General features: G+C 45.4%; 1 long non-coding RNA gene across 1 annotated transcript; it reads right to left on the bottom strand.

Moving 5' to 3' along the window:
* Nucleotides 1–1,274: 1,274 nt before the first annotated feature.
* On the bottom strand, nt 1,275–20,896 carry LOC142796190 (uncharacterized). The gene is made up of 3 exons (XR_012893604.1): nt 20,718–20,896; nt 6,103–6,358; nt 1,275–3,631 (listed from the first exon to the last, which is right to left on the bottom strand). It is a non-coding gene; the product is annotated as an uncharacterized LOC142796190 (long non-coding RNA).
* Nucleotides 20,897–23,725: the final 2,829 nt, after the last annotated feature.

The raw sequence follows: 23,725 nt of genomic DNA, 5'->3' as shown, positions 1-23,725 counted from the left end.
CATTTTACTCAATGACGTTTGTTATGACGGCGCACTTAGATTTCTTCCAGAACATGAGTACCAAACGAGAGCGAAGTTCAATGGCACGGGGAGCCTTAAAGCGATCAGAAGTTTTTGGAGAAATAGCGTCACAGAAAACGTCAGGGCAACTGCATTGCCTTGACGTTGGCTGCATCGACATTCTCTGTCAAAATTTGAGAAGCATTTAGTCCATCTCGTGCTTTTTAATGATGCTAATAAAAGTATAGTCCCACGAATTGTGAAACCACGGCTACACGAGATTCATGAGCAGGAAGCAGTTTCAAATTTTTTGACATATTCTGAGCCACGCGCCAAAAGTAAAAGAAACTAAAACAATCGGGCGAGCCTACACACTAAACCAATTTTGACCCTAAAGGGTGTAAATGAGCTTGTCGCCAGACGAGCCCCCTTTGCTCCCTATTGGGTGTTCAAAAAAGGGTGCTGAGAAAGGGTGCAGAGCAAATATTTTTGAAGGGTGTAATGAGTGCACTCTTTAAAATAGGTGCTGTGATTTCATAACACCCTTTCAAATGGGTGCTGGAAGGGTGCTCCACATCGACGTACCCGTGGGCCAAATCTAGGATTGATGCTGGAGATGGCTAAAAATGCAGATTGCTGTATACTCTGTAGACTATGCTGAGTGACATCCCACATACGGTTTGTTAGTACTTCAACACATGTACTATGTCGTCCGTTCTAGCTTCAATACGTGCACCACGCACGCGGCCGGCCCTCCACAGAGTGCCTTCCACAGGCGCTTATAAAACTAGCACTGAAACACAGTGACAGCTCTAGGTGGGGCTTTTGCATCATTGTTTTTTAAGACACAGTGGATCTGCAGTGAAGCTACTGGTAAGTTGGCTGCAGTGTTTTGCTTTCTTTATGTGTAGGCAAATTGATAATCTGGCACTGTTATCGAGAAGTGCTGCAATTGTGCCTTACCCTGTCCAGGTCCTGCTCCTCGGGTTTTTGTTTTTTTGCTGCTCTGGATAGAACAAGCAGCATTTACTGCACTTCTTAAGTACAGTGCCGAATTTTAGATAAGCTTGTACGTTGCAAGAGCCAAGTTAGTTTCACCGCAAAGGAAGTGTGATTTGGCGAAGCCGCCATTCTCCAGCAGTCAACAAAGCGGAGGCCCCACTTACAGCTGTCTGTACGTTTGTGTACTAGTTACCCAAGTGCCCTCGAGAAGCGCTCATCAGAGTGCTGGATGCATGGTGCAATGTTCAAGGTGGAAGTAGACAATATGTAAATGTATACCTTAAAGCAAGCTTTATTGAATAAGTATGTGTGTTTCAATAAACACTAAATTCATCCTAGGGTGTGTATATGGCCTGTGCTACCCATTTTTGGTCCAGAATGAATGCAATCTATTCAAGGTCCCTTCTTGCACACATGCATGCCCAATTTATTCATGCTTGGTCACCATACAGACAGGCGTGCCTTCAAATTAAAAATTCATGTTTCGAATACTGGTGATTATTTCAAAAGCCATATACTCACTCGATAAAAGACACACAGATAATATGCACTAAATACAGAACCTTACCACATTGCACTCCTTTAAACTATGTGTAGCAGAAGTGAGCTTCTATGCATGTGTGAATGCAAGATATTAGGCCCCAAAGAAAATTTACGACAAATAAATTAACATGATGCAAATAGTCACTATTTTATTGTACATAGCATACAACCCAAAAAGATTGACAATAGTAAACATGAGCTATGACCTACTGCATCGATTGTAATGGTGAGATCTGTGTGAATGAGAATAAATCTTCTGTTTTCTAATCTTTTTTCTTATGAGTAGGCATCTTTTTTGTGACAAGACTTCTTTTTTAACTTTTAACATTCTGAGTTCCCTCCTTGCATAGTAGGTAACAAATAAACTATTTAGAACAACAAAATATAAGTTAGAGGCACCAGCAAGCCAAACGCGCTTATTGAGGGTGTTGCCAGTGCCCACACACTTGAAAAAGAAAATGGATAGGAAAGTAGGTGTGTGGTAAAACATGTGGGCTTATATAACATGCATTGGTCATTATGCTAAAAGCCTTGACTACAAATATGCTCAAGGCTTACTTACAGCTCTCCCTTTACATATGTGTGTGTGTTTTTAAACTTGCGTGTTACAAAATCACAAATATTGACAAGGTAATTGAAGTGGTGTTGGAATTATATAATATTGTTACGCATGCCTTGGAAGAAAACGAAGATGGGTGAACATGCTGGCTGCCCCAAGCTGGAGGAAGAAAGAAGACGACGAGACTGCGATCATCAACCTGTTGGCCGCTCCGGCGCTTCTCTTCGCGACCAAAATAAACGGCCCCCTTCAGCCGTAGACGTCCTGGTCCTCCTTGTGCGTAACAGATTGGTGGAAGCGTGCTGGGTAAGACAAGCCCAACGACGGGAGCTTCACTACCTGGACTACGCCGCAGCCGCCGCCTTGCCGGACTCCCGCCTGCGCCGATCGTAATGGCCCAAGATCAGCCATCTAACGCTTCATGGCCAACTCCAATGGGTTCCGTGCTCTACTACCGAGTCCCGCCAACCTTTGGAGGAAAATCGGGAGAGGATGTCGACGCGTGGCTCGTCCAGTACAAGCGAGTCAGCAAGTCCAACGGCTGGGATGCCGCCGCTCAGCTCAGCAATGCGGTCTTTTGCCTTACGGATACTGCGCTCGTGTGGTACGAAAACCACGAGGACACACTGACGACGTGGGACGTTTTTGTTGCAGAGCTGAAAGCGTGTTTCGGCGACTCGAGCGTCAAAAGGAAGCGGGCAGAGCAGACATTGTCTCAACGCGCGCAGCTTCCAGGTGAGACATGTACCACGTATATAAAGGATGTGCTGAAGCTCTGCAAGGTGGTCAATGATCAGATGTCAGAAGACGACAAAGTAGGGCATTTGCTGAAAGGCATAGCCGAAGATGTATATAATTTTCTAATCGGAAAAGAGCACCTGAGCTCGGTGTCCGACGTGATTCGGCATTGCCGAACTTTCGAAGAGCTGAAAATGCGCCGGATTGCTCCAAAGTTCGGCCGGCTCACAAATGTTACAACGGTTGCCAGCATCAACACGAGCACCTACCCAGCACGCTTTCACCAATGTTACGCACAAGGAGGACCAGGACGTCTACGGCTGAAGGGGGTCGTTTATTTTGGTAGCGAAGAGAAGCGCCGGAGCGGCCAACAGGTTGATGATCGCAGTCTCGTGGTCTTCTTTCTTCCTCCAGCTTGGGGAAGCCAGCATGTTCACCCATCTTCGTTTTCTTCCAAGGCATGCGTAACAATATGATCATTCAAACACTTGCACAATCCATCTTCAGCTGCCCAGGCGACTTTGGTTCCTTTGACAGAAGTGTGGTCAGGGCGCTCCTTCTCTACAGCACATCCTCACCTGGAAGCCTAAACTAAACACAGAAGTAATCACCAAGAGTTTCACAAGACAGACTGTCCAAGATACAATGTGCTTTGTCATCCTGGAGTGTTCTTAGTTCTGTGTGAGTAGAAGTCAGCACCAAAATCCACTTTGTTTTCAACGGGAAGCACGCTTGTTGGGTGTCCCCCGGGCAAAGAGCTGTTTAAATAACTTGACAGTATCTGGGTGCCTACACAGGGTAGCACATACAACAGATTTCACATACAAAAACAAACAGTATAGTAGAAAGAAAATATATATACAAGAAACATCTGAGCAATGATTCAGCATGATGCACACGTGAAACACGAGTTAAGTTTGAGTAAAAAAGCTATTCATCAAGTAATTGCACACATACGATTTGAACAAACCGAATAAGACACTGAAGTTAATTAGGGTTTTTAAAGAATTGTAAAGTGCCAATAAGCAATATTCTAGTCTAGCTCCACTATAGTTTATCATGTATGTAGTACTAGCATTTGCCTGATAGGTATGCTGTAGTCATGACTATATTCAGTTTTCTTGAATCCTAAAACTTAGTTTGTTGCAGTCCAGCTGTTTATATTCAATAAATAAATGTTTATGGTAGCATTTAGTTTCAGTTTATTTCAGACATTGTTACATGACATGAAATATGTCCACGAGGCAAGGCAAAAGGAGATTCGCATGTCTCCTGACGAGGCCTTTACCCCGGAGGTTACAAAATTGATGCCAAAGATTCGGCAGATCCCACATACTTTGGGAATCGATGTTATGCGAAACATGCGGATGCAAGGTGAATGTATTTTAATTTTTTTTATTGAGCGATCTTATTAAGTGGAGCTCAATATATGTACAAATTCTCGCACACACATACGTTAAACAGCTGCATAAGTTTCATTTGTTATGGGGAGATGTTACAACCATGACAACATTAGAAGTTATTTGCAGTTCCATAACGATACCAACAAAAACATGTATATTGGCCACACTAGAAGTGGTAGGCTGGTATAAAGCATTCGTGTTTGCGCTGGGACTCGCGAGAATTGTAGCCCTCAACACTGTTACACAAATACCTCACAGGATGGTGCCCGACTACAATTTACTGATTCGACCTCACGGCTGCATCATAGGAGTGCATATGTAATAGTTATAAAATTTGATAGCCAGTACTGCAACGACAGTAATGTTACACAAACATTGGAGACTATTTGCAAAGTATAACCGAGGGCGGGCATGGTTCTGTGGTACAATACTTAATTGCCAAGCAGAATACTAGGTTTTGATTTCTGCTGGGACACTTAACTTTATTCTTTGCGTTCATTTGGTGAATGCTGCCTATGTCAGCTTTTTAACATGATAGCGTTGAAGAGCTCGTGTCGCGGAAAACCGGCCCGCCGGGGTCTGCCCCGTTGGTTGTGAGCGAAAAATCGTCTGTGCATCTGTGACTGAAAAATCAAGTTACCTAGTTTCCAGAAACTCAAAGAATTCCTACTTTTGACCTAATGGAGGCGTGCTAGTTGTAGCAAAACAACACCCCCAAGTCATACTACTAGACACTCAACACGGGGCTTAACACACGGAAGTCTATTGACATCGGCCAAAAATTAACTTTCGATGTACAGCGCTATTCCTCTTCCCCATTTCATGAAACACAAAATGCCAAGATAATTGTTCCCTGGTATTTTTGATGGGCTATATAGCACGAAAAATACAAGGATTATGTCAAAAGAATGGCATGAAATTTTAACGACATGTCATCGAAATAGAGACACAGGCTACTAGTCTTATTTATAATGCTAAGAGCATTTAAGGTAAACGCATTGAAGATAGCTGGTGGCCTTTTTCAATATCTAGGTATCAATTTTTCACTATCTAGGTATCAAAATTCTGCCATGTCAGTCGTAGTTTACCGACATTGCATGCTCAAGGAAAGCGTGGCTCTGAAGGCATCAACAAAGCGTTTTGCCAGATCTCCTAAGAAGGCAGTCCTTAAAATAGCTGTTTTAAATTCTTTTTTCTATAAATTTTGTGCCTTGCATCCAAACGAACTTCCATCCTACTTGTTTTTTTTTCATTCGTGCTCTCACTAACTGCTTACCTTCTCTTATCAAGTGTTCGTTGACTTAAATAGGACTACTTAATCTAAAACAAAAGGCCACTGTAGATAGACGTAAGTTTTTGTCTTATCCAGAACATTACATTTGTGACATCGGGCATAATGCACTACTATTTTTTTCAAACTAGGCTTGTTTGTTCCTACTCTGTTTGCAGTGTCAAAATCATCACGAGTAATGGTTTTTCCATCATCACACAAATAATTTGGACAGCGTCAAAAAAAACCCTCATCTGGGACGCCTTTAATGTCAGATAGTTCAACCTTGATGACAGTGTATTTTTCAATTTTCATCTGAAGTTGCTTATTTTCCTCTGGAAGTTTTTGTGCCTCTTTCAAGGTGCGACAGGCTCTTCATGCAAAGCCTTTATTTCTAAAGAGAGCGCGTTGACACTGTCACCAGCGTCGTTCCACACTACTTGAAGGACCAAAGTTCAGCATGAATTTTTTGTTTGAAATCCTCTGCTTACCGTGACAAACAATTCACAGGAAACATCAGTACTCTTGCTCTGCAGGAGTGCCTGCCGTAATACTAACACAATTAAAGCAAGAATTAAGTGTCTCACCTGTGCAAAAATGATTTTCGCAAGCACTCTGAAGACCATACACACTGCTGCCAAACTGAGGGGAATATGGAGAACACTTCATATAAGTAGGCAGCGTCCAGTAGCTTAGTGAGGCACAGCGCATGAGCAGGGTGAACAGAGCTGATTCTTGGAACAATGGTCCAGAGTTTGTTGGTGCTTGGGTTCCTTAACCTTGTCAGGAACTTTCCTTGAGCAGCCTCACTCCTATGAAATGACAGACCGTGCCGAAGAATTTCTGCACCGGTGCAAAAAAATTATTCTGATGAGGTTTGTCTAGGCTGCATGCGCGGCTTGCCTAATTGCAGTGAATGGCGAGAAACGCATGGCCAACATATATTTAGTGGCACACAACTGAGAAATACAAAAAGGGCATGTTGCAGTATTAATACAACGAAAAACATGCTGTTGCAGAGCTTTTCATGTCGATGTCATACATGTGAATTTTCATTCAACTTTATAGCTAGCTCATGCACGAAGATGAAGCTAGAACTCTTAGACGAAGACACCCTCTTTTAGCTGTATCGACTGCGGGTATTTCAGAGATAAGCATGCGCGAGTAATGCTGTCATAAATTCTGTTCTCGAAGCTGGCCTAATATATGCGCGAGTGCATCCATAGAGGCACATTTGCATTTCTGTAGTTATGATACCCATGTGACGTGTTTCTAAGGTGAATGCCTTGAAATATGCACCATATGAATATTTTGTTACGTGAAATTGCACTACCACTACATATACATGTCAGTATGCGCATTTGCATCCACTGCAGATAAAACGTAAAGTAAAAGAATACAGACACATGAATTTTTTACCAAGGTAGTAGAGGGCTCCAGAAATTTCTACCACCTGGGGTTCTCGAACGTGCACCCAAATCTGAGCACACTGGCCTACAGCATTTTCACCTCCATCGAAAAAGCAGCCACCAAAGCCGGTACTCGGGTTCCGACCAGAAGGTTGGAACCCGAGTACCTTAGTGACTAGACCACTGCGACAGGACTTGAATCTCCCTGTTCCCCCGTGAAGGGTGGCATACCGGCTTTGCTGGTCTGGCTAACTTCCCTGCCTTTCCTTTTCTACTATTTCTTCTCATGAGTTCAACGAATGGAGCTTCCTTGAAACGGCTAACATTCGGACGTTTATAATTTGCCTGAAATTGAGTTCACTAAATGAATACTGTGTGCTGCTTCATTGTGATCATCGATCTAACTTGTTCTGGTTGGCTAAAAAGGCACTACTCCTCACTTCTCATCAAACAGCATAAGCTGTCTAATGACCATATGATGATATATGGTGTTTTTTGGCGCAAGGGCCAATTGTTGGCCAAAGAGCGCCCGTTAATCTTACTAAAAATATGGACAATGATTGTGATAAGCGACTGTTAAGGGCCATAAAATTCCTCGCGATAAGGCGGGTAAAAACATACAAATAATAAAATGATGACCATGCCGTGAAAGATGTGTGTGGTGTGAATAGATGACAAAAGTTGGTGATAATAAAGACGATGGTGGATATGTATGGCATTAGCAGAAGTGCCTCACCCGTTCATACCCTTGCGTCCAAGGGACGTGGGGCAAGTGCTTTCTTGTGTAACCTCCGCAGTAAAAACCTCTCTAGAGAGGTCGTGCTACGGAATGCCCGGGTATATGGTATGAAAATCATGAATTTCTTTTAAAAACGCTAACAATGATTTATAACTAAAAAGCGGTTCCCTACCGACGAACATTGCAGGGTGTAAAGGTATATGTTGTCGGTAGGGTAATGGAAAATGTCGTTTTCTTAGAGTTTCTAAGTGTTTGCATTGGATTAACATGTGAAGGACTGTCAATTCTTCACCACATCTGTCACACAATGGTGGATCGCCACCGGACAAAAGATATGAGTGTGTCGTGTATGTGTGTCCTATCCTGAGCCTCGTTAATGTTACCCGTGTATGACGTGATTTTGATACTGGTAGCCAATGGCCAAGTTGTGGCTTGATAACGTGTAGTTTGTTTTGTATGTGTGTATCCCACTTGCTCTGCCAGTAGTCCCTGAGCTTTCGTTTGATAGACGGCTTAAGATCAAGGGCCGGGATTGATGTGAGTGTAGTGGCGGTGCTTTCGTGGACGGATGCAGCAAGCTGATCCGCCATCACGTTGCCTTGAATCTCACGGTGCCCTGGCACCCAGCACACTACAACATGTTGGTTTAGTGTGTAGAGTGTGCATAAAATGTGGTAGAGTGAGACGAGGACAGGGTTTTTTTGCTTTTTAAGACTGTGCAGAGCCGTTACCACACTGAGGGAGTCTGTATAAATTACCGCCTTTTGTATTTGAAATTGTTTGATGTGTTTAGCTGCCACAAGTATCGCGTAAACTTCCGCTGTGAAGATACTTGTGCCTGGATGTAGAGGGCCAGCATCCAAAAAGGAAGGGCCAACAGTAGCGTAGGACACAGAGGAGTTGGACTTAGAGGCATCTGTAAAAAACTCAGGACGTGTGTATTTGTGTTGAAGTTCCAGGAAGTATGTTCGGATATGGGCAATAGGCGCATGTTTTGTAACTTCTAGGAAAGACACATCGCAGTCTATAGTCTGCCACTGCCACGGTGGCGGGTATGCTACAGGAGCCATTAAACTGTGTTCAAGTGACACTCCAGTTTCTTCAGCTAGGCCCTTCACGCGTACTGAGAAGGGCTGCCTCATCGAAGGACTGTTTTGGAACAGAATGAAGCTCGACAGATCATTAATAGTAGAGTATGAGGGGTGCTTCTTGTCTGCTTTCACCTTCAGAAAATATACAAAGGACATGTAAGTTCTCTGCAGATGAAGCGACCACTCATTTGACTCAACATAAAGGCTTTCTACAGGGCTGGTCCGAAAAGCACCCGTAGAAAGGCGGATGCCCAGATGATGCACGGGGTCCAGCATTTTCAAAGCACTTTGAGTCGCAGACTGGTAAACAACAGCCCCATAATCTAAGCGGGTGCGAATGAGGCTTCTATACAGGTTGATGAGACATTGCCTGTCACTACCCTACGTAGTACGTGCCAACACTTTTATAACATTCATGGCTTTTAAACATTTTGTTTTTAAATACTTGATGTGCGGTACGAAGGTCAACTTGTTGTCCAAGATTAAGCCTAGGAATTTATGCTCCGCATTGACAGACAGACGTTGGCCGTTCAGTTCAATGTCAGGTTCCGAATGCATGCCTCTCTTTCGAGTGAACAAGACACAGGTGCTTTTTTGTGGGTTAAGTCGAAATCCGTTTTCATCTGCCCATTTGGAGACCTTGTTTAAACCCAGCTGAACCTGCCGCTCACACATTGCCAAGTTGCATGGCTTGAAGTCAAGCTGAACGTCGTCGACATATGTACAATAAAACATATTGCGGGGGATGGACAAGTGCAAGGAATTCATTTTGATAATAAAAAGTGTGCAACTGAGTACACCACCTTGTGGCACGCCTGTTTCCTGGACAAATGTTCGGGAGAGAACACTGCCCACACAGACACGGAATGTTCGATTTGACAGGTAACTTTCAATTATGTGAAACATTCTTCCGCGCACACCAAGGTGGGACAGGTCTCTTAGAATTCCAAAACGCCATGTTGTATCATAAGCCTTTTCGATATCGAGGAACACAGAGAGAAAATATTGTTTATGGACGAAGGCGTCTCTGATCTGTGCCTCGATACGAACAAGGTGGTCTGTGGTGGATCTACTTTCTCGAAACCCGCACTGAAATGGGTCGAGCAAATTGTTTGTTTCTAAGTAGTGGACTAAGCGGCAATTAATCATTTTTTCAAATAGCTTACAGAGGCAGTTTGTTAACGCTACAGGTCTGTAACTCGATACAGTAGAGGGATCCTTTCCCTGCTTCAAAATTGGAATTATAACGGCCTCCTTCCAGGAGGAGGGGATCACACCTGAAAACCATAAGCGATTATAAAGAGAGAGGAGGGTTTCTTTAGTTTCGGAGGGTAGTTCCTTCAGCATCGCGTACATTACGTTGTCAGAACCTGGGGTAGATGTATTACAGCAGCTGAGTGCTTTTCGCAGTTCTGCTAAGCAGAATGGTGCATTATATGCCTCATTTCTAAGGGATTTTCTTTCTAACTTTTGTTTTTCTATTCGTGCCTTGTAATTCTGGAAGGATTCGGAGTAGTGTGAGGAGCTCAATATGTGTTCGAAATGTGTGCCAAGAAAGTTGGCTTGATCCTCCAAGCTTTCCCCGAGGCTATTTACTAGTGGAAGGCAATACGTTTGTTGGCCCTTAATTTTCTTTACCTTATTCCACACTTTTCTCTCATCTGCGTACGAGTTGATACTCGATATAAACTTTGTCCAGCTCTCTCGTCTAGCTTGTAGACGCGTTCTCCTTGCCTGCGATTTAACCCGCTTGAAATTTTCCAGGTTTTCTGCTGTAGGGGAATCGCGAAGCAACGCCCAAGCTTTGTTCTGAGTGGTCCGTGCTTTCCTGCATGCGTCGTTCCACCATGGGACTCTCCGTTTAGAAGACCTGCCGCTCGTTTTGGCAATACATTTAGATGCGGCATCAAGTATAAAAGCTGTAAAATACGTGACAGCGTCATCTATGGTCAGGGCAGACAGCTCAGTCCATGTCATGTGTGTAAGAGTTCTATACCCTTCCCAATCAGCTGAGTCAATCTTCCATCGAGAAACCTGCGGGGGTAGTTGATCTTCGTTCGGCGCACTCAGGATGATTGGGAAGTGGTCACTACCATAAGGGTTCTTAAGAACTTTCCACTTAAAAACAGGTAAAAGGGACGGTGATGAAATGCTAAGATCTATGGAGGAGTACGTGTTGTTTGCAAGGCTAAAATACGTAGGCTCCTTTATATTTAAAAGACATAAACTAGAAGAGAAAAGGAGCTGCTCAATGAGACGTCCGCGCGCATCACAGTGAGCATCGCCCCACAGGACATTGTGTGCATTAAAATCACCTAGAACCAGAAACGGCTCTGGGAGTTCATCTATTAATGATTCTATATCACGTCTGTGTAGCTGTTGATGCGGTGGTATGTACACAGAACATATGGTAATGAGTTTGTTAAAAAGTACAGCTCGAATGGCCACTGCCTCAAGGGCTGTTTGGAGCTTCAAATGCTGGCATGCTACACTACGATCAGCAGTAATGGCTACACCGCCAGAAGGTACGACAGCATCTTCCCGGTCTTTTGAGGTTGGACGCTAGGAGTCGCAGAGTGCGGACGCACGTTGTGTAGGCTCCGCAGTTTTCAAATGATTTTTGTTAAAAAATTGCAAAACTTGGCTAAAGTCTCTACGCCAATCGACGGAGGAAGTTCAGCCGAACACCTGGATACCAACTATTGCAAGGTGGGCCCGCTTTTTCGGCACTGACACCGATAATTCTGAGTCGCCACGAAGATCAAACATTGCGTCTGCCGCCGCAGCGGCGGGGAGAGCTAGGTCCAACGCGTCGACGAGGACGCCTGGGGCGACCCCGGAACGCCTCGACGGCGCGTCTAGCACCACGATGGAGGTTGTAAGCGTGGAAGGAGAAGATATGCAACCGGAGGACTTTACCAACGACGCCGGATGGTGCGAAGTCCGCAGAAGAAACATCACGAAAACATCTGGAGGGATTTCAGGCCCGAAGAGAACCATGCTAAGAGACGCTGCTGCGCCGACGGGCGCGCCTGGGGACAGCAAGTGGAAAGGTGAACGAACCATACGACAAATTGCTAATGCAAGCAGACTTCCTCGTCTACCGGCAGAAGACTACAAAGTGATCGTGCGACCACGAGGAGGGCTCAGCGTTTCGGAGCACAGGCAGGCACGCATATACTGCTGCCTGAGAAACGCCGCTGGCGTCGGTCGCGAAGCAGCAGAAGAAGACAGTATATGCATAAACTACAAGCAGAATATCGTGGTCGTCAGCACGCCGTCCGAAGAGCGAGCCAGGCGGTACGGAGCCATCACGAAGATCCGAGTGGGAGAGCAAGAACACGAAGCCAGCGCCTACAGAGCAGCGCCGGAAAACACATCTAAGGGACTCATAAGAGGGATATCCCAAGAGGAAAGTTCCGAAGATATTATAGACAACCTAGTGACAGCAAGAAACCCAAGCATATTACACGCGAAGAGGATGGGCAACACAGACAATGTAATCGTGCTCTTCGAAGGACTTCACGTGCCGAGATACGTGAAATACGGAGCGCTCATCGTCCGGTGCTCGCTATACAGAAAACACATTGACATTTGCTACGAATGTGGGAGGCTGGGACACAGGGCGGACGTTTGCCCCAACCCAGACGAAAAAATATGCCGAGGATGCGGCGTGGCCAACCCGCCGCAAGAACACCAGTGTGAAGCAAGATGTCAGCTATGCGGGCAAGCTCACTTTACGGGAGACAGACGCTGCAAGGCAAAGTACAAGATACCGTATTTGGTCCGGCGAAGACGCTGGGAGCGACGAAGAAGAGAAGAAGCGGAGGCCTAAACACCATACGGCATCAACGACTACAACAAACGAGCTGGCAAAGCAACGAGCGAGAACACCCAGGGATCAGAAGGCCATCGCACAGAAGGCTCACCCCCGGGACCATACGAGGGGGACAGTCGGAAGCAGCCCGGTCGCAGACCAAGGTCGAGGACCCGGTCCAGAACCCGTTCGAGAACCCGATCGAGATCCAGGGCAACGTCAAGATTGCAATCCAGCCGAGGAGCGGTAGAAACTCAGGCACAGGTGAGCTTTGCAGACGCGGTCTCTGGCACTGCTGTTACACCTACACGCGCGGGGTCCGCCTTAGAACAGGAAATAACACAGATCAGACAGTTGTTAGAGCAAATAAAGCGAGAAAACGCGACGCTAAGGGAAGAGGTAAAAATGCTTAAAGTAGAAAACGCTAAGCTTAAGAACCCAAAACACTCAGAGATGACCCATACCACGCCAACACCCATTAGGGCGTCGACACCTCTTCGAGCTCCGGCGACGCCCGTTCCCGCGTCGATGAGTGGAGAAACGCCACCGCATAAACGAAGGGCAAAGGAAAACGCCGATGAGCAAAGCGACTCTACACTCGGAGAAGTAAAAGGCATGTTTCAGGAAATGTTCGTAGGTTTACAGCAGCAATTCATGCAGATGCGCGCGGACCTACAACAGCAGATAACGCAGATGCGAGATGAAATGTCTCAGAGGTTCGACGCCCTCGAGGGTAGGGTAGGGCAGCTGGAAAACGTCTCGAAAGACGCCCGACCCGCAGGAACGAGGCCGGTCAAGAGCAAGCCGTACAGCAGACCACCTGCGGCTGAGAACAGCTGCATAGAAAACTCGAGTAGCCAACATGGCGCCGTCTAATGAATACACGATTTGGCAGTGGAATTGTCGTGGGTTTCGTCGTAAGCGGGGTAACCTGCAGCAATTCGTGAAAACCAAGCAAGCACCAGATGTAATCGCCCTCCAGGAAACTGGGGGGACTGCAAAATTATCAGGATACAAATCATATAGCACTTTAGCTGAAAAAGCAACAGTAACCACACTGATACATCGTAATATAACGGCTGTAGAACACGATACTGGCGTACGCAACATAGACCACGTCCTACTAGAAATTCTCCCGTCTCGAAAAAAGGAGGGAAGCTTGTTTGTGCTGAACGTGTACAGTCCACCACGACAAAAGGTAAAGTTTGGCTCGCTTTTCCGCAAAGTGCTAAACGTAGCGGGCAGACAAGCACTGATCGTCGTGGGCGACTTTAACGCACCACACGCCGCCTGGGGTTACACCATCGAAAACGTTAAAGACCGCAACCTGTGGAACGACGCGCAGCATGAGGAGCTCACGCTAATAACTAACCCACAAGACCCTACCAGAATTGGGAACAGCGTCAGTAGAGACACCACGCCGGACCTTACATTCATAAAGAATATATCCAACCCTCATTGGACCAACACTAACGTAAATCTAGGCAGCGATCACTACATTGTATGCACAATTTTACAAGCAGGTCCGCGTAAAAAGAAAGGTAGAAAAATAATGTTAACCGAGTGGGACACCTTTCGTAAGATAAGAGAGGACGATGCTACAGAGACCATCGAAGATATACAGAAGTGGACAGACACACTCCAGCGTAGCGTGCAGAAAGCCACCAAACATGTTCCCGAAGAGGCAGGAATGGAAGAAATGAACAGCAAGCTCTTACACATGTGGGAGGCAAAACGCAGCCTGCAAGAGCGCTGGAAAGGTCAAAAGCACAACCGGCGTCTAAGAAAGAGAATCGTCGCGCTCGACAGAGACATAGAAGACTATGCAAATAGGCTGTCCCAGCAGCAGTGGGCAGGCATGTGCACTTTAATGAACAGGCAGTTCGGAATGTCCAAAACTTGGAACATTCTCCGAGGCCTCCTTGATCCAGAAGGCACTAAAACAACACAAAGACAAAACCTGCAACGGATACTACACAGCTACGCAGGTACAGAAGCAGAGCTCTTACGCGAGCTACGCCAGACATACGTAGGAGATGCCACAAAGGCGCGACTCCCAGAGTACGAAGGGAAGGATAACGTCGACCTCGACGCCTCCATAACAGAGGCAGAGATTCGATACGAACTCGGACGACTCAATCCCAAGTCCGCCCCGGGTCCCGACGGTATAACAAATAAAACACTTCGCAACTTAGATGACGAATCCGTCACTGCTCTCACAAAGTACATAAACGAATTCTGGGAGAAGGGCGCCATACCCCAGCAATGGAAAACCGCCAAAATCATATTAATACCCAAGCCGGGCAAAAAGCCGCTCATCGGAAATCTCAGGCCCATTTCATTGACGTCCTGCATTGGAAAGCTCATGGAAAAAGTAATTTTAACGCGTCTCGTCAGATACATGGACGACAACGAGCTATACCCACACACCATGATCGGCTTTCGACCAAGACTCTCGACGCAAGACGTCATGTTGCAGCTAAAGAATCAAATCATAGACGCCGAAACGCACACCCTGGATACAAAAGCCATTCTGGGCATTGACCTGCAGAAGGCATTTGATAACGTCACCCACGAGGCCATATTGCGCAACTTGCAAAACCTACACGTAGGTCGGAGAGTGTACGATTACATAAAAGATTTTCTCACCAACCGTAAAGCTACAATCATGGCCGGGGAAGCGGAATCCGAAGAATTCGTTCTAGGCAACAAGGGAACACCACAAGGTTCGGTGCTTTCTCCTTTCCTATTCAACGTGGCGATGCTTGGTTTACCCTCAGAGCTGGAATGCGTCGAAGGGCTTCAGCACAGTATCTATGCGGATGACATCACCCTATGGGTGACGGGCGGGAGCGACGGTCACATAGAAGAGATTTTACAACAAGCAGTAAATACGGTAGAGCGATACGTGGAGAACAATGGCCTAAAATTCTCTCCTCAAAAATCGGAGTTATTACTCTACAGACCTACAAGTAGAGGTCGCAAGCGCATTCACGAACGACACAACATCACAATCTCAGCAGGAGGTTACCCAATACCTCAGGTACAACACATAAGAGTTCTGGGACTCCGAATATCCGAGAACGGACATAACGGGGAAGCAATAAAGTTCCTGGATAACAACACCCAACAAACCATTCGAATGATTCGAAGAATCGCCAACAAAAACTACGGCGTGAAAGAACACGACTTAGTGCAGCTCATCCAAGCCTTCGTCGTCAGCCGCATAGTGTCTGTGACCCCATACCTCAAGTTGCAAGTGGCGGAAAAACAAAAGATAGAATGCATAATTAAAAAAGCATATAAGCAAGCCCTCGGATTACCGATCACCACGTCTAACAAAAAGTTCGAAGCGTTAGGAATGCATAACACGCTAGACGAACTTATTGAGGCTCATATGATAGCGCAATATGAACGACTCGCGCAAAGCAACACGGGAAGACACATCCTGCACAAACTTGCAATAACGTACGCTGGCCAAAGCGGCAATAAATACGATATCCCAAAAGAAACCAGAGAGCGCATCATAATACCTCCGTTACCCAGAAACATGCACCCCGAACATCACCGGGAGCGGAGGAATGCAAGAGCGAGAGCACTGCACAAGAAGTTTCAACATGACGCGGACGTGGTATATGTAGATGCAGCCGAATATACAGACGGTCGACACATGGCAATAGTCGCTTCAAATCAAGCGGGCCACCTGCTTGCTAGCGGCACCATTAAAACAGGAAATTCGGAAATCGCTGAAGAAACGGCCATAGCGCTGACGCTTGCGTCCACAAGGGCCAGCGTCGTAATCAGTGATTCTAAAACCGCGATTCATAACTTCGCTAACGGAAGGGTCTCGAAAGAGGCGTTAAGAATCTTAAATAACTTTCGCGGAGAGCGCGACGTTTATGTTATATGGACGCCCGCCCACTCCTCCCTCCCGGGCAATGAAACCGCACACACCCTAGCTCGAGAGTTAGCGAGCCGAGCAGGGGCAGGAATGACGCGGAGCCCGCGTGCGGAGAGAGACCGCATGTTCAGTTACAACGAAATTACCAAGCACTACAGATTAGGGAGGCAGTATTACCCGCCACCACACTCCTCATTAAATAAGCAGCAGGCGACAGCGTGGCGCCTATTACAAACAAACACGTTCCCAAACCCAATCGCTTATAATCATTGTTACCCGGACCTCTACTCAGACAGATGTAAACACTGCAATCAGCGGGCGGACCTCAAACACATTATCTGGGCTTGCCCCAACATCATGAAGGGGCCAAACACATACATGAATACGGAGCAGTGGGAGACCGCGCTGCTAAGCTCAAGCATCGAGGACCAACTACAGGTCATCAGGCAAGCCGAAGATGCCGCTAGGGCCCAAGGACTCCTAGCTGCCATCTAAGGGAGGGGAGTCAACTCCTCTAACACTTGCCGTTTCAATAAAAGTTGTTTCTCTCTCTCTTCCCGGTCTTTTCGAAAAATAATATATTGTCGTAGGAAGTCCTTCTGCTTAGGAGTTAAGTGCGTTTCTTGCACACATAGCACTTTCGCGTTAAACTTACTCAGAAGTTCTTGGACGTCATCTAAATTTCTAAGTAATCCGTAATCCCCTTACGTTCCACTGTATGATTTTGTCCATAGTGAAAAAAAAAGGGGGGGGGGAAGTGCTGTGTGCAGAAAGGACGGAGATTCGCTCATTTTACAGGGCCTTTGTCAGGCTCTGTAATCGGCGTTCTGTCTTTTTTGGGGCGGTCGAGAGAAGCTCGCCGCTCCTTCGGCGCTTCCTGCACCGTTTGGCTTGAAGTGGTGTCCATAGCCTCTTGCGAGGCACTGGACGCCCGCTCTACAGAGTCATCTGTGCGTCGCTGAGACTTCGCCTCGATCGACGAAGTCTTTGTCCCCACCGAGCTGGGGGTGGATAAAGCCCCCTTGGCCTCGTGGTTGCCCTGGCTGCTGTCAGAGCTTGTAGAGGTCACTGGTGTGGACAGGCTGAATGTGGGCAGGGCAGCGCTGGCTGCTCCCGCCGTAGGGGCTTGTGGCATTGGCCTCGGCACGCTAGGCGAGGTCCGGGCAAATGCCACGGGCCTTTGTGGTGCTGCCCCTCGTTGCACCACTTCGGCGAAAGGTGTTTTTAGTGCCAATGTTAGTGAGACCCGTTGTCTTGCTTCCCTGAATGTGATATTTTCCTTTACTTTTATAGTTATTATTTCTTTTTCTTTTTTCCAGGCTGGGCACGCTCTGGAGTATGCGGGGTGACTACCTTCGCAGTTAGCACAGAGGACCTCATCATGACCACATTCATCGGCACTGTGGCCGGTTGTGCCACACTTAGCACAGATCAGCTGCCCTCGGAAGCTCTGGGATGCATGACCAAATCACTGGCATTTGAAACAACGCCTCGGGTTCGGAATGAAGGGACGGACATGGAGTTTTATATAGCCAGTTTCGAGAGTCTCAGGTAAGGTGGTTGAGTTGAAGGTGAGTATTAAGTGCTTTGTTGCTATTTCGTTGTTGTTGCGTCTGATTATGATGCGCTGGACATGTATTACACCTTGGTCTTTCCATCCATCAAGAAGCTCTTCTTCACTCAGTGTCATCAAATCTTCGTCCGATACCACACCCTTAACTGTATTCATGGTATGATGTGCGCTCACAGAGACGGGGATGTTACCAAAGGCTACAAGGTGCGAGAGTTTATTATACTGTTCCTTGTCTTTTAATTCGAGAAGCAGATCTCCACTTGCCATCTTCGTGGCCTTATAACCGGTTCTAATGGTCTCTCTCAAGCACTTGGCCACAAGGAAGGGTGAGATTGCTCTAGCTTTCGTAGATGATTGTTCGCAGTGGAGGACATGGTATTTTGGGAAAGTTTCTCTGTTTTTCGAACAAAGTAGTGAGGTTGCGTCGGTGCGTACCCTTTTCGAGGCACGATCAGTTAGAGAGGGGGTCGAGGATCCCATGGGAAATGTGTATTTTTCGGTAACGGCGCCTACCACCCACCACGGAGTCCAACAAGGGGACGTGGCAGAGCATGTGGGCATGTCTGCGCAACGCCAGCAGTACGCAGTTACTATAACCCAATATGGTTTACCCTAGTTTGGATAGCCACACAAGGTTAACCCTTGCCGCCAGGAAAAATTGGAAGTAAAATGAAGTGAGGAGAAGACAGGAAAGATGTAAAGTGAGAACAATAGACGAAGATATAGGGAGAGAGAGATAGGAAAAGGCGACTGCCGATTTCCCCTGGGTGGGTCAGCCCAGGGGTGCCGTCTACGGGAAGCCGGGGCCAAAGGGGTGTGTTGCCTCTTCCGGGGGGCCTTAAAGGTCTAATCACCCAGTGTCGGCTCAACCCCCAGGATCCCCTTTTCCCCGGACACGGCAAAGCCACGCACGGCTAGGCGTGGGAGGGAGTAGAAACTCCCCCGTTAGCTCGGGTCCGTTGTGTCGCTACACACCAAACGCCTACTTGAGCAGGCGCCCCTGCGGGGGTCTAATGACCATAGGGGGGGAAAGTAGAAACGCTAAGACAAAACATCAATCTTGAACCACATGCCATCGCAATAAAGCAGGCAAGCTTCTGCAAAAATGACTGCCAACCGGGATCTCAGAAACTACACATAGCTACATAACGTAATAGTTTCCCAACATGATGCAAAGGCAGCAGAATCACATTGTGCCTAACCTGCTTCATAATGATAACGATGAGGCCACAACGTTATTGGCCTCTGTATGCTAATAACAAATTATGTGACAATACCATTCAATACGACGTCATGAATCTTGCATCCTATCATGTGGTCTAAGTAACAACAAGGTGGTTTTAGTAACGTCGGTGCAAGCCAATAAACAACAATCTCTTGGTGAACATTATTTTTGATAATATTCAAATGGTCTGATGCGTACATCTTCAAAAAACGGCAGTTTAGACTTGTTCATTCTTAGATAAATACAATGTCTAAGTTTGCATATGAGCAGAAACATATGCACGCCTTACGCACGCATACCGTGATATGTTTTGAGCAATAAATTAGGTATTCATACACTGCACATACCACAGGTCACTTGTAAATCTGCAGCGAGGACAAAAAGAATTTATGATATCAGATAAAGCGTTACACTTGCTTTTGAAAGTGTCATTGGAAGTTGTCATAGAACTTTGTTTTAGAATGTTTGAACGTAAAGGTATTCGGCAAAGTTTTAACCCCAAAGCGGGCTGCAGCACCCACAATTTTTAAAAACCAGAACAATGCAATGATAGGTGAACGGGGGGAAACAAGCAGTACCACCAAATTGCGCTCGAACGAGTGAACAGCTGCTCAACCTAGCACTTGCACAGCTAAAGTACGGTTATTACACAAAATGTATTGACCCAGGCGTAATTGCATGCTATGAGAACCGTGCCTACAGTACGCTGTGTCAAGTTTACGCAGACTTAATTAAGCTGAATATTATGGTAATTTATTAATATACGTTCCCGGTGAATGCAAACAAATTTGGTCACACAGGAAAACACATTTACCTTATAGTAGTCACACACATTTATTGATCATGTAGCTGTTGAATAGAGGACGAGTGACATATAAAACTTTCTCCAGATACTTTTTTGGCACAGAAAACGAACAAGGCCGCGTAAATACCAACGCGGACACCACGTCATTCTTCTCCATTCTCCTAAATTAAATACGCAAAGATCTAATTCAGCGCGAATCACCGGAATACTCCAACGCACGCGACACACAGACGACGCTTACGGCTTACAGGCGCAGTCCCCGAACGGCGTCCGACGGCATTGCAAAAATACAGTGATTCATAGCGTGCAGAGCATCGCCCGTCAAATCACAGTCGCACAGCGCACATTGCTATAACCCCCCTCCCCACGAAAAAATTCGTCTTCGCGTACGTCCCTGAGCTTAGGCTTGAGCCTAATGAAATCAGACACGCCAACAGACTCGCTACATTAATAAAAACTCAGTTATCATCTACTAGCTAGGAAAACCTTAGTTCACAACGTTATTATACTATAGCGCTCCTGGTGTTAACCGCGGGAGGAGCCGACGACGCCAGCCGAAGTACAGCAGCCTGGATCGGGCGTGCCGTGGCCTTGGCAGGAGAAGCAAAAAACAAAGCGTCGACAGCAGAAATATCCACCCACCTTTTTAGTTTGGCGAGCGCTCGACGGTACAAAGCAGCCGGTCCTCTCTTGAGTATAGTGCATCTTCGTAACAATCAGCACCGATAGAACACGAAAGACAGCGCAAGCACACTTTGAACAACATAAAAAATTGACTTTAAACGTTCTGCACACGGCCGTTGTGGCCTCCAGGATGATTCCGCCATTACTGTCCTTCTGACGCTACCGATCCGCATTTGCGCACATAATCTTTTATATGATAAGTAAATAGATTGTTTCCGCTTAATATTATAGTAAAAAGGAGGGAAAATGGAAGATACGCGAGTGTGTATTGCATAGGATAATTCTTAACTTTGAAAAAGAAAAAAAAACTCAACACGTATTCGCGCAAAATTTGAAATGTTCAAGAGCGCGTGAAATTTGAAACGTTTGCTTGCTTGTGTATTTCTTATACTGATACCTTGTTAACATATGTACATTGGTTGAGTGGTTAAGCTGGCTGTTAAAAACAGTGTTAAAATGGTTGTATATTAGTACAAATTAAGCGTACTTGTTATTAGTACAAAATAAGCGTACTTGTTGACAAACATTATTTTAGCTGTCTTTAGAAAATTTTCTTTAGGAAAAGGTTTTATTCAAGGCTCATTTTAGCTTGCTTAGAAGAATATTTCTATGAAAAAAGCCAGAAAACGGTTCTTTGATGTTATAATAATAGAGCGTCAAAAACCACAGCCCGCCATAAAAATTGGTAACACGTGTCAACTGATACATTGTAAGGCTAACAAATATTTGTACAACACAAAAACTATTTTCCCTACCATGGTCTTGTTGATTTGTATTTCTTTACATTAACAATAGTATGATTTATATATACTGTCATGGACAAAGTTTTGTTTGCAATGTTAGGCGCAAACGAGGCCGAAAGCTCTATATGTGTAAGTCACAATCATGTTGTAGCTCTACAAGCTGCATACTCCGCCATTGGCTAGTGAGCTTGTAGCGCATGGCTTGGTCAGCGCTGGCCCTGAGGCGACGAGAAAAAGGCAGCAAGAATGCCAAAACCAGTGCAGAACTTACGTTCAGCCGGGCACTACCGCTATCAGATATCCGTTACTGCGGTGGGACTACTAATGAGACTATGGTGTCTAACCAGGAGACCTCTAAAAGCTGTTGGTTATGCTCTATGACCATGTTGCTCACAAAAATTTCTCGGCGGCTGTGCACCCTAATGGGTGCTCATCAGCACCCATTAGTTGTTGCACTCTTTTTGCACCCTAGTTTCCACCCTTTTGATGTGTGCATTTTTTTTATGTGTGCACCCTTTTATTTAATCATTATTTATTCATACTGTCGATCCAATCAGGGATCTTTACAGGAAGGGCATATTGAATTGTTACAATATTACAATACAAATTGCAAATATTCAATTATACATAAAAAAATTCTGGCGGTTAACAAAGGCAGACGAGAAGACGTAATAGTACATCATAATAATAGTGCATCCAATTACGTAAAAAAGGGGTGATCAAAGAGGTGTATAATGGCAAAACTGAAGTAAAAAATATATTTATGTAAAAATGGTGAAAATAAACGAAGTAACAGTATGTAGAATAGACGAAATTATGCGTACAGCGTAACAGCAAAAAAAAGTAAACAAAGAGGCATCCAAAAGAAAAACAGGAGCAAAAACACGCTGATGTAAAAAAAAGTTATACAGAAGTAAGGATGATACAGGAGGCTCATAACTGGGCAGCATGTAGCTGATCTTCAAGCAATGTTAAAAAGGAAGATAACGTCGCGCTTGTTGTTACGCTAGGATCCAGCCTGTTCCGTTCACGTGTCATTAAAGGAAAAATGAATATTTATGACTTTCCGTATGGATGACATGCTCATGTAATGATAATGCGTGTTTGTGCCGCGTTTGTCGTGTTTGGGTTAAAGATAAGTATTTGGAACTGTCAATCTTTATGTCTTTGTGAATCAGCTGGTACATCATTTTTAATCGCGCAAGCTTGGCTTGGTTTTGTAAGGTGAGGATGCCGGCCTGTTTTAGTAATTCTGATGGGTGAATCTTTTAGCCTATATTTATTATAAATGCATCTTAGTGCCTTCCTTTGGACTGCTTCGAGTTTGTAAATGAGTTCTTTAGGAAACCAAACAACGTTAGCGTATTCCAAAGTTGATCTGAAAAAAGCTTGGTATGCTAATAGCTTTGTGGTACGGGGGGGGGGGGGGGGGGGCTAGTCTCAGACGTCTATTAAAAAAAAATTTTTTTCAGTGCAGACAAGGTGACGTTGCTTACGTGGCGTTCCCATCTAAAGTCATGGGTTAGTGTTAAGCCAAGGTATTCATACTCTTTCACTGCGCTGAGTGTGGCGCTGCCTATAGTGTAGTTAAAATCAGATGTGTGTTTTTTCTCGTTATTGATAGGGCAGCGGATTTTTTAACGTTCAGTGTCATTTGCCATTCTTTACACCATTTGAATACTAAAGATAAATAGTTGTTTAATGCAAGATGGTCACTATAAGAGTCAATTACTTTGTATAAAACGAAGTCATCAGCAAAAAGTTTGACGCTGACAGGAATATTACAAGGCAGATCATTAATTTATATAAGAAATAAAATTGGAACCAGAACACTTCCTTGTGGAACTCCGGATCTTACGCTAGAGTTATGGGAATGTTGCCGGCTGACTTCTACAAACTGGGTTTGGTCACTAAGCTAATCTTTTATCCAATTGACAATGGACCCTTTCCCCAAGGTCAGTTCGAGTTTATGAATTAGTTTGTCAGGTGATGCCCGGTCGAAAACTTTTGAAAAGTCTAAAAAAAATTGCCCGCAGCTTCCCTCAGGGGAACACTGAGGAGGATGCGGACCATATAATTGGTTAACGGGGTGTTAAAGTGCGACTTACTTGGGTCGATGGCTAAATTGGTTAACGTGGTTGTGAAATGGGGTGTTAAATTGCGACTTACTTGGGTCGATGGCTAAATTGGTTAACGTGGTTGTAGGAGGGGGTGTTAAATGAG

Source organism: Rhipicephalus microplus, chromosome 2 (assembly GCF_043290135.1).
Source record: "Rhipicephalus microplus isolate Deutch F79 chromosome 2, USDA_Rmic, whole genome shotgun sequence".
In the NCBI taxonomy this organism is placed as follows: Eukaryota; Metazoa; Arthropoda; class Arachnida; order Ixodida; family Ixodidae; genus Rhipicephalus; species Rhipicephalus microplus.
The sequence above is the reverse complement of the archived record's forward strand: the minus strand, read 5'-3'. Positions and strand labels throughout refer to the sequence as shown.